The sequence below is a fragment of the Dasypus novemcinctus genome, chromosome 3, assembly GCF_030445035.2.
Source record: "Dasypus novemcinctus isolate mDasNov1 chromosome 3, mDasNov1.1.hap2, whole genome shotgun sequence".
Taxonomy (NCBI): Eukaryota; Metazoa; Chordata; class Mammalia; order Cingulata; family Dasypodidae; genus Dasypus; species Dasypus novemcinctus.
In genome coordinates, this window is record NC_080675.1 from 167,590,242 (window position 1) to 167,604,570 (window position 14,329).

General features: G+C 40.1%; 1 protein-coding gene across 1 annotated transcript in view; it reads left to right on the forward strand.

The window, feature by feature from the left end:
• Positions 1–14,329, forward strand: part of AGBL1 (AGBL carboxypeptidase 1) — a 957,838-nt gene that overhangs the window by 104,755 nt on the left and 838,754 nt on the right. The gene's annotated exons all lie outside the window — the stretch shown is intronic.

Here is a 14,329-nt window from a genome sequence, read left to right on the forward strand (position 1 = left end):
TTGCTCACTTGCAGAATTGACACAAGAACAGAGCTTTGCACCTTATAAACTTCTATAACAATGTTTTCACTGGAACGTACTTGAAGGCAAATTTTGGCATCAAGGATAAAAAGCTCCCCAGGAGACTGCATACTAGATTTCCATCCCATCCCATGCCATCCCATCCCATCCCACTCCATCCCATCCCATCCATACTTGAAGGCAAATTTTGGCATCAAGAATAACAAGGTACTCAGGAGATTGCATATTAGATTCCCATCCTAGCCCATCCCATCCCATGCAAGGCCCCATGCTCGAAGGGAAATATCAAGTGAAGTGAGACAAATTTTTATTCTAGAGGGGGCCACAGTCTTAAGGGAGTGGGACAGATAAAAAATGGCTGCAAATTATTTTGTATTCTTCAGTTTGAGAGGTGGATTCTAGCTCCTCTCCATTTGAACCTGGGCTAGCACACCAGTCTATATATATTGTCTTGATTGACTTGTAGAACACAGCAGAAGTGATGTTGGACTTCTGAGGCTAAGTCAAAAGAAATCTTGCAACCTTCCCCCAAGTTTCTTGGAATGCTTGGTCTGGAGGAGGCCAGCTGTCATGTTTGAAGTTCAGCTACCTTAAGATTGCCATACTGGAGAGCCCATATGGAGGTTCTCCAGTCAACAGTCCAAGCTGAGCCCAGTTTTCTGGCCATCCCTGCCAAAATGCCAGACATATGTGTGAAACTATCATAGATCCTTCACACATCTGATAACTAAGTGGCACCCATGACACCATGGAAAGCAAAAGAATCTCCCAAATAAGCCCTGCCCAAATTCCCTACCCACAAAACCAAGATATATAATAGTTGTTTTATTTATTTTTTATTTATTTTTTTTTAATTTTTTAATTTTTTATTGACTTTGTAATAATATTACATTAAAAATATATATGTGAGGTCCCATTCAACCCCACCCCCCCACCCCCCCTCTCCCCCCCCCAACAACACTCGTTCCCATCATCATGACACATCCATTGGATTTGGTAAGTACATCTTTGGGCACCTCTGCACCTCATATACATTGGTTCACATCATGGCCCATACTCTCCTCTATTCCATCATGTAGGCCCTGTGAGGATTTACAATGTCCGGTGATTACCTCTGAAGCACCATCCAGGGCAGCTCCATGTCCCGAAGACGCCTCCACCTCTCATCTCTTCCTGCCTTTCCCCATACCCTTTGTCCATTATGTCCACTTTTCCCAATCCAATGCCACCTCTTCTATGTGGACACTGGATTGGTTGTGTCCATTGCACCTTTATGTCAAGAGGAGGCTCAGATTCCACCTGGATGCTGGATGCAATCCTCCCATTTTCAGTTGTAATCACTCTAGGCTCCATGGTGTGGTGGTTGTCCTTCTTCACCTCCATCTTAGCTGAGTGTGGTAAGTCCAATAAATCAGATTGTAGGTGCTGGAGTCTGTTGAGGCTCAGGATCTGGCTATCACATTGTCAGTCCAGAGATTCAAATCCCCTAAATATATCTTAAACCCCAACATTAACTGCACCTCCAGCACATTAGCATGAAAGTCTTATGAAGGGAGATCCCATCTGAGTCCAGATTCATCACACATAAACACCATTTCCAAAGAGGGGCCATCTGCCCTGGTAGTTAACCCCATCGGCCATGACCATAACTCCCATGGGTCTCTTTAGCCCTCAAAGGAACCAATATCTGGGGGTTGTATCTGCTTTATCTGTCTCTCTGACTCTGCTCAGTTGTGCATGAGGGCAAACCTTCTGCCAGCCTCCAGACTCTTTTTTAGAAACTCGTAGCCATATAAACTCATTTCTCCTTTCCATTTCCCCCTTACTTTAGGTCAAACAGCATTTTAAAGTCATGGTATTTTATGTAGACATGGATATTCTGCTGATCCGCATTGAACCTTCCGTATAAGGTCATTTTCCAGTTGCATCATCAGTTGGTAGTTGATAGTGGTCCCTCGTTGCCAGGGAGGCTCATCCCCGGGTGTCATGTCCCACGCTGGGGGGAAGGCATTGCATTTACATGCTGAGTTTGGCTTCGAGACTGGCCACATTTGAGTAACATGAAGGCTGACAGAAGGAAATTCCCAGGCACAAAGTTGCTCTAGGCCTTGTTATTATTTTGGGTTTATCAGCTCACAAGCATAGTCATTGGTATCAGGGGCTCACTGTTGAACCCTCACTCCCTCCCGGTCCCCACCACTGTACCTGGGAGACTGTCGCTGCTCCCCTAGGGACCACGACAGAGCACCACTGGCCAGGAACCCAGTACCCCCCCTACTGTGGTTTTTAATTGTTGCCACTATGAGTATATCCAAACATTGCCATGCACCCTGGACATATGTTCTGTACCGCTCCCTGTCAGTCATATATCACCTGTCATTGGTATCCCATACCAGTATCCCTCCATTGCCATTGTTGAAACACTCTGTGATCCAGAACTCCCCGAAATTTGAAGCCCAATATAATGTCATGGTCCCTTACTAGGGAATGGCATATAGCGATGAGTTTAAAGGATAGATAAAGAACTTGGATAAAGTTAGATAAAGAACTTAGATAAAGAATGTTGACTTGAAAAAATTCCACATCTTATTTTTTTCTTTTTTTTTCTCTTTCCCCCCCCCCCCCCCCCCTAATTATTCAGCTTTTCTTCACAGGAGTCCTAGACCACAGCAATGTATATATATAATATACAGCACTCCCACACATCCACCAGAAAACCTTTTCCCTTCCACAGTGATACTCTTACGCCCTATTCATATCATATTTACTTAAAGTGATGTACAGAGTCTGAGACATTAGCTTTCTAACAAGGTGACATCTGTGTTTACATTATGGTGCATACTTTAGGATACACAGTTCTTTACATTTTTAGTTATCCTATGTTTTACATTATGGTTTACATTATCAGTCTGTCATCTCCTATATGTTATGGTGTAATATTACATGTTTTATATCCATCTTTGTGTACTCTCAAGAAACTCCTCTCTTACCCCCCATTTACTTTGGTTCCACACATTTAACGTCCATTTTCCCTTCCACCTTGGTGCCCTCAGTGATAGCCAACCTCCGTTTCCTGAGGAGCCACTTCCAGAGATAGATGGAATAGTGTTCAGGGCCTAACTTGCTCAACTGCCCCAATGCCCTGGGAGCCACCCTTTCTCTCGAGGGATACAGTTCCCTCTATTGGATGGCATTAGTCCTCCCCAGGATGTGGGTCCACCCCCACTCTCACTACTTGGGTTTCTACCCCATGGTGTCACCCACTCTGGCAGAATGAGCATTTAGACATTCCCCAGGAGCCCGTCCTGCATCAGACCCTCCCCTCCGAGCATTCTAATCAGGTAACCCTCTTTATTATATTTTGATATGATTTTCTCGGCATTTTACTCTCCACCAACACCTGACCCTCTCCTGGTTCGTATGCTACCCCTCCCTCCCCCCACTTTTGGGCAACGTTACCCACCCGTCCCTCCCCAGCCACCCTCAAACCCGCAAAGCCCCAAGCAAAGGCAACCCCTTGCCCCCCTTTTATCTCTTCTTTGTGTTCATACTTACCACCATCTCGTCTTAAATTCCACCCCTGCAGACATCGGCTCATATCCTTCCTCCACCCTCCGATTTCCTGCAAGCCTATCGTTCAGTCTCTTGCTATCTAGGGCAGCTTGTTTATTTCATATCATTGCGGTCATGTAGTATTTGTCCTTCAATGTCTGGGTTGCTTCACTCAACATAAGGTTCTCAAGATTCATCCATGTTATCACATGTGTTTGTAGTGTGTTTGTTCTTACAGCCGAGTAGTATTCCATTGTGTGTATATACCACATTTTATTGATCCACTCGTCTGTTGATGGGCATTTGGGTTGATTCCAACTTTTGGCAATAGTGAACAATGCTGCTATGAACATTGGTGTACATATATTGGTTTGTGTTCTTGTTTTCAGTTCTGCTGGGTATATTCCCAGCAGTGGTATTGCTGGGTCATATGGCAAATCTATGGCTAGTTTTTTGAGAAACCGCCATACTGTTCTCCAGAATGGTTGGATCCTTCTGCATTCCCACCAGCAGTGGATGAGTGTTCCCCTTCCTTCACATCCTCTCCAGCACTTGTATTCTTCTGTTTTTTTCATAGCTGCCAATCTTATGGGTGTAAGATGGTATCTCATTGTGGTTTTGATTTGCATTTCCCTGATAGCTAGAGATTTGGAACATTTTTTCATGTGCTTTCTTGCCATTTGTATTTCTTCTTCGGAGAAGTGTCTGTTTAAGTCTTTTTCCCATTTTTTAAATGGATTGTTTATCTTTTTATTTTCAAGATGTAGGAGTTCTTTATATATGCAAGTTATAAGTTTCTTATCAGATATATGATTGCCAAATATTTTCTCCCACTGTGTGGGCTCCCTTTTTACTTTCTTGACAAACTCCTTTGAGGTGCAGAAGGCTTTAATTTTGAGGAAGTCCCATTTATCTATTAGTTCTTTTGCTGCTCGTGCTTTTGGTGAGATATTCATAAATCCATTACCTATTACAAGGTCCTGTAGATGTTTCCCTACACTGCTTTCTAAGGTTTTTATGGTCTTGGCTCTTATATTTAGGTCTTTGATCCATCTTGAGTTGATCTTTGTATAAGGTGTGAGATGGTAATCCTCTTTCATTCTTCTACATATGGCTATCCAGTTCTCCAGACACCATTTGTTGAATAGGCCACTCTCTCCCAGTTGAGAGGGTTTGGTGGCTTTATCGAATATTATGTGGTTGTATATGTGAGGTTCTATATCAGAGCTTTCAATTCGATTCCATTGGTCTATATGTCTCTCCTTATGCCAATACCATGCTGTTTTCACCACCGTAGCTTTATAGTATGTTTTGAAGTCAGGTAGTGTGATTCCTCCAATTTCGTTTTTCTTTTTCAGTATGTCTTTGGCTATTCGGGGTCTCTTTCCTTTCCAAATAAATTTCATAGTTAGTTTTTCTAGTTCCTTAAAGAAGGCTGCATTGATTTTTATTGGGATTGCATTGAATGTGTAGATCAATTTTGGTAGGATAGACATCTTAATAATGTTCAGTCTTCCTATCCATGAACAAGGAATAGTCTTCCATTTATTTAGGTCTTCTTTGATTTCCTTGAACAATCTTGTATAGTTCTCAGTGTATAAGTTCTTTACCTCTTTAGTTAAATTTATTCCTAAGTATTTGATTTTTTTATTTACTATTGTGAATGGTATTTGTTTCTTGATTTCCTCCTGATCTTGCTCATTATTGGTGTACAGAAATGCTACTGATTTTTGCGCATTGATCTTATAACCTGCGACTTTACTAAACTCATTTATGAGTTCTAGAATCTTCGTTGTAGATCTCTCAGGGTTTTCTATGTATAGGATCATGTCATCTGCAAATAATGAAATTTTGACTTCTTCCTTTCCAATTTGAATGCCTTTTATTTCTGGTTCTTGCCTCAGTGCTCGAGCAAGTACTTCTAAGACAATGTTAAATAGGAGCGGCGACAGTGGGCATCCTTGTCTTGTTCCTGAGTTTAGAGGGAAGGAGTCTAGGATTTCTCCATTGTAAACAATATTGGCTTTAGGTTTTTCATATATACTCTTTATCATGTTCAAAAAATTTCCTTGTATTCCAATTATTTGGAGTGTTTTTATCAAGAAAGGGTGCTGTATTTTGTCAAATGCTTTTTCTGCATCAATAGATATAATCATGTGATTTTTTTCCTTCAATCTGTTTATATGGTGTATTACGTTGATTGATTTTCTTATGTTGAACCATCCTTGCATACCTGGGATGAATCCCACTTGGTCGTGGTGTATAATTCGTTTAATGTGTTGTTGAATACGATTAGCAAGTATTTTGTTAAGTATTTTTGCGTCTAGGTTCATTAGAGAAATTGGTCTGTAATTTTCCTTTCTTGTGATGTCTTTGTTTGGCTTTGGTACTAGGGTAATGTTGGCATCATAGAAGGAGTTGGGTAATGTTCTTTCTGTTTCGATGGTTTGGAATAGTTTCAGCAGGATTGGTGTCAGTTCTTTCCGGAATGTTTTATAGAATTCACCTGTGAAGCCATCTGGCCCTGGGCTCTTCTTAGTTGGGAGATTTTTAATAACTGATTCTATCTCTCTGCTTGTGATTGGTTTGTTAAGATCATCAATTTCTTCTTTTGTCAATATGGGCTGTTTATGTGTTTCTAGGAATTTGTCCATTTCCTCTAGATTGTCATTTTTGTTGGAATATAGTTTTTCAAAATATCCTCTTATGATAGTCTTTATTTCTGTGGGGTCAGTGGTGATATCGCCTTTCTCATTTCTTATTTTGTGTATTTGCATCTTCTCTCTTTTTTTCTTTGTTAGTGTTGCTAAAGGTTTGTCAATTTTGTTAATCTTCTCAAAAAACCAGCTCTTGGTCTTGTTTATCTGTTCAAGTGCTTTCTTATTTTCTATTTCATTTAGTTCTGCTCTTATCTTTGTTATTTCCTTCCTTCTTCTTCCTGTTGGGTTACTTTGTTGTTGTTTTTCTAATTCCTTCAAATGTGCAGTTAGTTCTTCAATTTTTGCTCTTTCTTCTTTTTTGATATATGAATTTATGGCTATAAACTTCCCTCTCAGTACTGCTTTTGCTGCATCCCATAAATTTTGGTATGTTGTGTTATCATTATCATTTGTTTCAAGGTAGTCATTGATTTCTTTTGAGATTTCCTCTTTGACCCACTGTTTTTCTAAGAGTGTGTTGTTTAATTTCCAAATCGTGGTGTGAAATCTGGGCTTCTTTCCCTTGCAAATCTCCAGCTTGACTCCACTGTGGTCAGAGATAATGTTTTGTATGATTTCAATCTTTCTGAATTCGTTCAGCCTTTCTTTGTGGCCTAGCATATGATCTATCTTGGAGAATGATCCATGTGCGCTTGAGAAAAATGTATATCCTGCTGTGTTTGGGTGTAGCGATCTATATATGTCTATTAGATCGAGCTCCTCTATTATACTATTCAGATGTTTTGTTTCTTTGGTGATTCTCTTTTGAGATGTTCTGTCCAGAGTTGATAGTGGTGTATTAAAATCCCCCACTATAATTGTAGATGTATCTATTCTTTCACTTAGTTTTTCCAGCGTTTGCCTGACGTATTTAGAGGCACCCTTGTTAGGGGCATAGATATTTATGATTGTTCGATCTTCTTGACAGATTTTCCCTTTGACTAAAATGTAGTATCCTTCTTTGTCTCTCACAATTGTTTCACATTTAAAGTCTATTTTGTCTGATATTAATATAGCTACTCCTGCCTTTTTTTGGTTATTGTTAGCTTGTATGATTGTTTTCCAGCCTTTCACTTTCAATCTCCATGCGTCTCTGGGTCTAAGATGTGTCTCTTGTAGACAGCATATGGATGGGTCATATTTCCTTATCCAGTGTCCCAGTCTGAATCTTTTGATAGGTGAGTTTAATCCATTGACATTCAGTGTTATTACTATCAAGGATTTATTTGTGTTAGCCATATTTTGATTGGATTTGTGTTTGTCATATTTTGTTTGTATATTTTTTTTTTGTCTTTTTTGTTGTTGTTGTTGGTCTTATACTCTCCTCCAACTTTGCCTTTCCTGTTTTTTCCTTTCTTCCTGCAGAACTCCCTTTAGAATTTCTTGAAGGGGAGGTTTCTTGTTGGTATACTCTTTCAGTTTCTGTTTGTCTGCGAATATTTTGAACTCTCCATCATGTTTGAATGCTAGTTTAGCTGGATAGAGTATTCTTGGTTGGAAATTTTTTTCCTTTAGTACCTTGACTATATCATACCACTGTCTTCTTGCCTCCATGGTTTCAGAAGAGAAATCAGCACTTAATCTAATTGAGCTTCCCTTGTATGTGATGGTTTTCTTTTCTCTTGCTGCTTTTAGGATTTTCTCTTTGTCTTGAGCATTGGATAATTTGACAAGTATATGTCTTGGGGTGGGCCTGTTGGGGTTTATGACTTGTGGAGTGCGCTGTGCTTCTTGGATATGTACATCTGTCTCTTTCAGTAGATTTGGGAAGTTTTCAGCCACTATTTCCTGCAACACTCTTTCTGACCCCTTTCCCTTCTCTTCACCTTCTGGAATGCCTATAATACGTATGTTTGAGCGTTTTGCATTGTCATTCAGGTCCCTAAATCCTAATTGGATTTTTTCTATCTTCTTATTGACCCCTTCTACTATCTGTTTGATTTCTGATGTACTGTCTTCCACATCACTAATTCTCTGCTCTGTCTCTTCTAGTCTGCTGATATTTGCTGCAAGTGTATTTTTGATTTCTTGAACTGTGGTGTTCATTCCCATCATATCTGTTATGTTTTTGCGTATGTCTGCAATTTCCCCTCCAAGTGATGTCTTCATGTTGTTAACCTCTTTCATTACTGCATCAAATTTGTCGGTGATAAATGTTCTGAGATCTTTCATTGCTTGTGCCAAGTTTTGCTCCCCTTCATGATTATTGGTTTGTTGATTGGATTCAGCCATGTTTTCCTGATTATTGGTTTGGTTCGTAGATTTTTGTTGCTTTCTGGTCATCTCTTTATTTTGACGAATTTAATCAGTTCCTTAGCTTCTTTGTCTGCTCTTGGAGGTTAATTAGTTGTTATTTTTGCACAGGTGTTATATCTTCTCTTTGTCACTTTTTTCTTCTTATTCTAGTTACTTGTTGTTGGTTATGTTCACTTTAGAGGAAAGTATTAGTGTTGGGGAAAGGCAATTGTGTAAGCAAGGGAAAAGTGTAAAGTTGTATTGGTGATGTATGTTAATAAAGCAGGAATATGAGATCTGGAAGGATGGAGGTTAGATTCATGTAGATTGTATAGAGTTATAGCTGTAGGTAGAGTACCTTTTATGAAGTTGATGACTGAATTTGGGAGGAATATGGTATGAACTACACAGCTATTGTTTTCATGAGAGAGGGAAAAAGAAAAGACAGGTAATAGTTTCAAGAGTGGATAATAGACAGAAAACAGAACAAAGGTATTAGAAATTAAGAGTTAGACACTTTGTGGATCAAAGAACGGGAGGTGGGGGGTGGAATATAGGAGAGACAGTAGATGATAGTGGATATCAAGATGCAGGGGAAGGGGGATAGTGTAGGTAGCCTAAATCAGTTCACACAGAAATGAGGCAGTGGAGGATGGGAAAACCCAGCAAATGTGAGGTGTTCCCTGTAGCACCTATTGTATACTTGAATTAAAGTAAAAATAAGTGGAAGATGAGGGACAAGAGGGAAAGAGAAAACCGAAAAAAAAAAAAACTTCCCTCCAAATCGATGGCCAGACACCTCCGGACCAGCAAAAATCCCGAAACAATCCGGACCCAAAGAGTCTCCAACGCCGCCCAGCCGATTCCCTGCAGAAGACTCTAACAGGGATGTTCACTCAGCCGCCATCTTGCCCATCTCCCTATAATAGTTGTTTTAGGCCATGAAATCTTGGGGTAGTTTATTACAAGCAATAGGCAATCAGAACAGGGAGGTAAGAAAATAACTAGGATCTAGTAAGAGTTCTAATAAAGGTATGTGTAAAGTGTTGTAGGAAAACAAATGTAAAGCAAACAATTTGTTGTGGTCTTTGTGAATGGTGTAACCTGGTGTTGAGCAGTGCACAACCCTGCATACATATGTAGCCATTTTGGGTGGTGGGTGGTGGGTAAACTATATAGAAAGGGGACTTGAGCTGGGAATGAAAATATAAGTAGGTTTCATAGACCAGGGCAGAGGGAAGAGAAATGGTAGTAGAGGCAACGGTAGAGATATAAGCAAAGCCTGAAGGCAGGCATACACATGATGCGTTTGGGGCATTGTGTTTGGTCTTCCATGGTCTAGGCATTGAGTACTGGGGTGGGCAAGTAGCTGGAGGTGAGCTTCCAGAGGCAGAGTGAGGTGAAGAGTCATGTTTACAGATTGCAACGAGCAGTCGGGAGGAAGAAGGCAACAGGGAGACATAGAAGATTTTAAAGTAAGGCAGCAACAAATGCAAAACAGTGTTTGAGAAAATTGCATTTCTAAATCCCACAGACTGTGAAAGACAGTGTTTGTTCTTCCAACTGCCTTCCTCTCCCTGAAAGCTTGGCAGATCCATTTTTTATAGGAAATTCTTAAACAACAGGGGATTACTCAATGATTCATTTAAAAGGATCATTAAAGGAAAATCGAGGCTCTTCGCATCCTGCCTTCTTTAATTGCTCATTTATTATTACTGTGGGTGAGATAACGGCTTTGTGTTATTCTTCTAAATAGTGTAAAATATTTATTGGTAAATATAGCAGTGCATAAATTAATGCCAGTTGAGATTGTGCGGGGAATTTTTTTCTCCACTGATAGCCATAATTTTTACTTAAAGAAAAACAATATTATGCTGATTTGTTCCGGCTCCGAGCTGAGCGAGAGTGTTGTGATCCTAACACCTATATGATGATATGGTCTCTCAGTTTTTACAAGATGGCAGGGTTCTCCTGGTGGGTTGGCTTTATAGTTTGCTTGTGAAATAAATTTCTTTCCTATTAAGACTGTAGTGCTTAGAAAAAGGGCATGTGGAGGTATAAAATTATGCTTTTTTTCTTTGTCACATCTGAAGTCAGTGACAAACTACCCAACTCAAATGGCTTTTATAAATGAAGATATTTATTATTTTGCTTATCTGAAAGTCCATAGGTAGATGGTTCTATAGAGTTGGTTCAGTATCTTAACAATGCCACCAAGAAACCAGGATCCTATTCTGAGACAATAGTTGCCTCCAAAAAGGAAGGGAGTTTTTCATTTGCTTGTTATTGTTTTTTTTTTAATGTTCCTTTTTTTATAGTTTTTTTCTTTTTTTTTTTTATTATGGAGAAAAATCTTTTCAAGATACCCACTCCAGTTTTCTTATCCAGGTTAGGATTCATATCCAGCTCTAAACCATCACGTGAAAAGGAGAAAGGCATTTCCCTCACTGGCTTAGAGATCAACCTTGAATGTTCCCTGGGCAGGGAAGAGGGACCATATTCTCCATCAGCATACTGCTGCTCCATCCACACTTGAAACAAATGGGGTTTTCTGGGAAGGAACTCTAGAAGAATGGCTGATGTGCATGCAAACAACAGTGTTGGCCACAGGGCAAACCAATGTAGGGTTGTGACTTAGTACATAACATATACCCACATCCATATCCTCTCTGTAGACACAACAGAATGGGCTGTTCTCAGGGAATATACATAAAGCAAATAATTCCTTAGCCAGAGAAATTAATTCAATAAAATATACTGCGAATCTTATTACAATTTAGGAGATAGGAATAGAGAGCTGAATTAATACCCTGTTCTTGCTCTCAAATAATTTGCCATTCTCTTTACCATCTGCTTCATTCAATCCAGTCAAACTGGATGCAGTTTCATTCTCCAGTGTCACCATGCTCCTTCCTGCACCTCTGAGTGTTGCAGGCCATAGCATAGCTGTAGCACATTTCTCCAAGCATCTATGCTCAGCTTTTCACAGCCCTGGCCATTTGGGTCATACTTGTCTGCCAGCTCTTCACCTCAGCCAGGCCTAGAGCTGGAAGGAGGCAGATTGTGTTTTGATCAGTTTTATCCTCACTCTCTAGCCCAGTGATAGAAATATAGATGATTTCCAATGAAAGACTGAGATGAATGTATAAATTGAATGAAAGGAAAATGAAGCTGATCTTTTTATTTTCTTTTGATCAATTTCTACATTATTCATTTTTCTCTTTCCTCTCTTTTCTTCATCTCTCCATTTCCTCACCTATTTTCCTTTTTCTTGCTCATTATTCATAATTAACAAATATATTAGGGTTCTCTCGGGAAACAGAACTGACAGGATATATATGTGTATATATATATTGTATAAATATTCAGAAAAAATTTTTAAAGGAATTGGCTTACACAACTGTGGGGATGGTCAAGTTCAAATACCATAGGGCGGGCCACAAACTGGAAACTCTGTTGAAGGTTTTCATGAATCCTCCAGAAGAAGCTGGCTGGCTGAATTCAAGATGGAAATTCTCCCTCCTCACTGTGAAATCATAACTTCTCCTTTTAAGGATTGGATGAGACATCTCTCATTGTGAAAGGCAATCAACAATGTTGATGGTAGATGTAATCAACCATAGATCAATGAACTTACTGATGATTTAAATCCCTGAAATATCCTTACAGTAACAATCAGGACAGTGCTTCCTTGGCCAAACAGTTGGACACCTTAACCTCACCAAGTTAACATATGAACTTAGCCATCACAAGTAATGGATACAGAATTTTAGAGGCTTTGCCCAGTCTTGACTTTTTTATCCTCCTCCTTTTTCTCATAAAGGTGTGGTATCCTAAGGGTAGATACAGAAATGTCAGGGTTGATCAAGGAAACCATTCCAGGGACTTTGTTTTCTACTGCGGGCTGTCTTTGGCTCCACAATCTCAAAGGGTTGGAATTCTCCTAATCCCTACAATGATAGATCAGTTGCTGTACTGCTCCTTGGGTCTAGTTCCAGCATTTGATGGACTAAGGAATATGTGTGTGTGTGGGACGGTGGCAATCAACATTGTATGTCTGGATGAATGACAGTTGCTGCAGCTGGTGCAGACTTGGGAATTCAGAGAATGGTACCTTCTGTTAACATTAACTGCAGCTCTGATGGGATATAGTAGGCAAAGGACAGGCTCAGATTGTCCTTGTTAGACCAAAGCTCCCAGTGAAGAAAATGTCAAAGCAATTCTAAGTCTTTTTCTGGAGTCAGAAGCCATAAAGCACCTGGGGATACCCAGAGGTCTCATCCTACACAGAATAGGAATTAAATCTTGATATTTTGTTTATCATGGATCTTTTTTGCATTAATTTGATGTGTAAAAATATTCACTACAGTATTTTTTATTTCTATTAATGCACTTTTGGCAACCCCTTAAATTTTGTGCTCAAGGAAATTGCCTCACTTTCCTTCCCAATTCCTAGTCCTGAATGGGGTGTTGAAATATGACTCCCTAGAGGGTCTTAGACCTGGGACTGAAGAAAGTTTTTCATGGCTCTCTTGGAATACTTTTTATTTTGTTAAAGATTATTTATTTATTTATTTTTTATTTATTTTTCTCCCCTTCCTCTCCCTCCCCCTCGCCTTGGTTGTCTGTTTTCTGTGTCTGTTTGCTGTGTCTTCTTCTTTTGTCTGCTTCTGTTGTTGTCAGAGGCATGGGAATCTGTGTTTCTTTTTGTTGCGTCATCTTGTTGTGTCAGCTCTCCATGTGTGTGGCACCATTCCCGGGCAGGCTGCACTTTCTTTCACGCTGGGTGTCTCTCCTTATGGGGTGCACTCCTTGCGCGTGGGGCTCCCCTACGCGGGGACAACCCTGCGTAGCATGGCACTCCTTGGGTGCATCAGCACTGCACGTTGGCCAGCTCCACATGGGTCAAGGAGGCCCGGGATTTGAACCGTGGAACCTCCCATGTGGTAGATGGACGCCCTAACCACTGGGCCAAGTCTGCCGCCTGGAATACTTTTTGATTCAGTTTGATTCCATTCTACAAATATTTATTGAACACCTTCTTTGTAACAGCCACTGTACCAGGTGCTTAGAACATAGTTATACATAAATCTGGGCCCTTTCTTTAAAGATTTTAATATCTAGTAGGGGTGAAGTGGGAAGCAAGATTGCACTCTGATGCCAAAACTATGTGGTAAATGTGATACCACAGTTGAGATCAGTGTGACATGGAGACAGAAGGGACCCAAACCCAAGTGGTGGACTGGTGAATTAGTGTACTTTGAAGGGTGAATAGGCATCACCCAGGCTGGGAGGTAAGGAAACAGTGCTCCAGGAAGAGGAGGATAGTATAATCAAACACACAGAGGCTAGAAACTCCATGGTTTGACCAGGAAGCTACAAGTATCTCTATGTGGCTGAACCACATAGTTGGGGAGAAGGTGTTTTTATAAACAATGAAGCTGGAAAGATGATCAGGGTGAGGTCATGAAGAACTACAGAAACCCTCCTAATGAGCTGGGACTTTATCCTACATGTAATGGGGTATCATTGAGGTCTTTGAAGCAGATGAGAAACATGAGTCTTACTAATGGGAAGATTTAGGATTGCCTTAAATAACATATCAAAACAGGTATATTATAGTACATAGACCAATGGTCTCATACTTGGGAACCTGGGTTGAGTTGTGCTTCTGGCTTTGCTATGGATTAACTTGAGTGACTTGAGCAAGTACTCCCTCTCTTTGAACCTCAATGTTCTTTTCTGGACAACAAAGGATAGAGTGTCAAGCATTGCAAGTATTGTCATCATATGATTTGGTTAGTATCATGTGCTTTTCCTGA